At 44.0% G+C, this 2,482-nt stretch overlaps 1 protein-coding gene across 8 annotated transcripts in view; it reads right to left on the minus strand.

Moving 5' to 3' along the window:
- syt7 (synaptotagmin 7) overlaps positions 1-2,482 on the minus strand; it is a 297,131-nt gene that overhangs the window by 293,153 nt on the left and 1,496 nt on the right. The gene's annotated exons all lie outside the window — the stretch shown is intronic.

Genomic DNA, 2,482 nt, shown 5'->3' on the forward strand with positions numbered 1-2,482 from the left:
TACTCCTCTATTTTACAATACAAAAGAGCAGTTTTGCTGCTGCTGCTCAGTCGTTTAGAGGTTGACAAAAGCTGAGTTGAGACTAGAAAGAAAAGTACAGCTGTTCTGAACAGAAAATTATATACATAATAACCAACCACGAATAGCAAACACTACAGATGGTAGACGCTGTCTGTTCCTTCTACCTGTACTTGAACAAAAGTGAGGTAAAGGACTGCAAGTTTTCCAAGGGCGAGAGAGGGGACATTCCACATACAGTGTGATTTATCAGTAATGCTTGCCCTAGAATATTGCTGAGGTTGATTGGTTTTGTGTGTACGAGAGTATAAGTGGATCTAAGAGTAGGATTAGAAATATTTAAATTAAATAAATAATAAATCTGGGTGCACCGTAAATACTTTATAGAAACAGACCCAAAGTCTCTGATGAACAAGTAAGAAATGACAAGCCCCCTGCTTAGAATATCGGTCAGCAGCTCCAAAACTTCAGCACTTTTTCCAAACAAGGACCAGTGAAATTATGAGAAGTTTACAAGTAGAGCATGAAACAAACATCATCTCCCATTTGTCCTAAGCCTCAATTCCTGAACATGGAGGGTCTAATTTGTCATTATGGCTAGAATCCACCCCTTTGCCTTTGCAGCCATCTTTCCTCCAAGGACAAGTACATGGATTTTTCCAAAAATGTTGAGAACCACATTTCAGGAGTAATGCTGTAGTGGGGGGATCCTACAAGTGGGTGATCCTGATGCTAGTCAGAGTTGAGGACAGAACCAAGGGCAGCACCCTGTCTTCCCTCTGCAGTTTTTCTCTTTCCTGTCTCTGGCATTTCTTTGTATCCTTCAACACCTAGCAGGCCATTGCGGAAGGGGCAGCTCACTCTTGATCAAAAGCCCAGGTGGACAATCTTCACCCAAGGAGCTAATGGAGTTGCCCATGGCTTTTTCCCTACACACAGTTTCATGATCAATGTGTTGTTGAAGGCTTTCACGGCCAGAATCACAGGGTTGTTGTGTGTTTTGCGGGCTATATGGCCATGTTGTTCCAGAAGTATTCTCTCCTGATGTTTCGCCCACATCTAAGGCAGGCATCCTCAGAGGTTGTGATTTATACCTCACAACCTCTGAGGATGCCTGCCATAGATGTGGGCGAAACATCAGCAGAGAATACTTCTGGAACATGGCCATACAGCCCAGAAAACACACAACAACCCAGTTCATGATCACAGCAATAGTTGTGGGGTATGTTAAATGAAGAAGGAGAGGCTGGCTAAAAAATTACTTTGTGAGGTTTAGACTCATGATAGAAATGAAACTGGGACCCTCTGACTTTAACCTGACACTATCCCATTCTGGCCAGTGAATGAAATGCTCATGCTCCACTACATTACAATGCAAGCAAAGAAGAAAGTTTCTGTCTCCTCCAAAATCACATGCAATCCTCAGGGATAGCGAATTCTGGCCACTGTGGGGGATTTTACAATGGATGATCCCTTAAGCCTATATCTAAAATGAATTTTCATAAATCAAGCAGGCTTTCTTGCTTGCGGCAACAAACCACAGGAATCACATTTTGACAACTGATTCGGTAACTGGCTACTTGACACATTTCAGTGAGGCCAATGCATCCCCATGAATATGGAGGCTGCAGAGAAGAAGTCATAGGCTTAACATGTCTTCTTCCTAAATCATCTCTGTTTTAAGTGTTTTCAAGGGATAGAATCACTGGGTTGCTGTGAGTTTTTCGGGCTGTATGGTCATGTTCCAGAAGCATTCTCTCCTGATGTTTCACCCAAGTCTATGGCAGGCATCCTCGTTGGTTGTGAAGTGTTGAGAACACAGAAATGCTGGACCACTCTAACAACCACCATGGCAGACTACACAGAGAAGTCACTGAAATCCACAAGAAGCAGGTGGACAATTTCAACAGAAAGGAGGAAACCATGAAAACAAACAAAATCTGGCTACCAGTATTTAAAAAACTCCAAAATCAGGACAGTAAATGAAAAACAACACTCAGAAAACAGGGGAATTCCAGACGGGAAACAATTAGGGCCAGCTAACACCTTCCAACAAAGGATTCCCTTCGGCAGGAAAGACCTTGAAGCTACCAGGCTATTCAATGCTAATCAAGGTGATTAATTGCAACGTTCACATTTGCCTCAGGCTGACAAGAGTTAGCCCTGAATATTCCAGATATATAAACCCCACGGGGTGGCGACGACCGACAGGAAACTCTGGCGTGAGTTGGTCCATGAGGTCACGACGAGTCGGAAGCGACTGAACGAATAAACGACAACAAACCCCACTTGCCAAGTTTCCAACACCTCACAATCTCTGAGGATGCCTGCCACAGATGTGGGCGAAACGTCAGGAGGCAATGCTTCTGGAACATGGCCACACAGCCCGGAAAACTCACAGCAACCCATCTCTGTTTTACCAGCTGGGTTCCGAAAATAGCTCCTCGTCTTCAGGGCACCCACT

Source organism: Anolis carolinensis, chromosome 1 (genome assembly GCF_035594765.1).
Source record: "Anolis carolinensis isolate JA03-04 chromosome 1, rAnoCar3.1.pri, whole genome shotgun sequence".
NCBI classification, from domain to species: domain Eukaryota; kingdom Metazoa; phylum Chordata; class Lepidosauria; order Squamata; family Dactyloidae; genus Anolis; species Anolis carolinensis.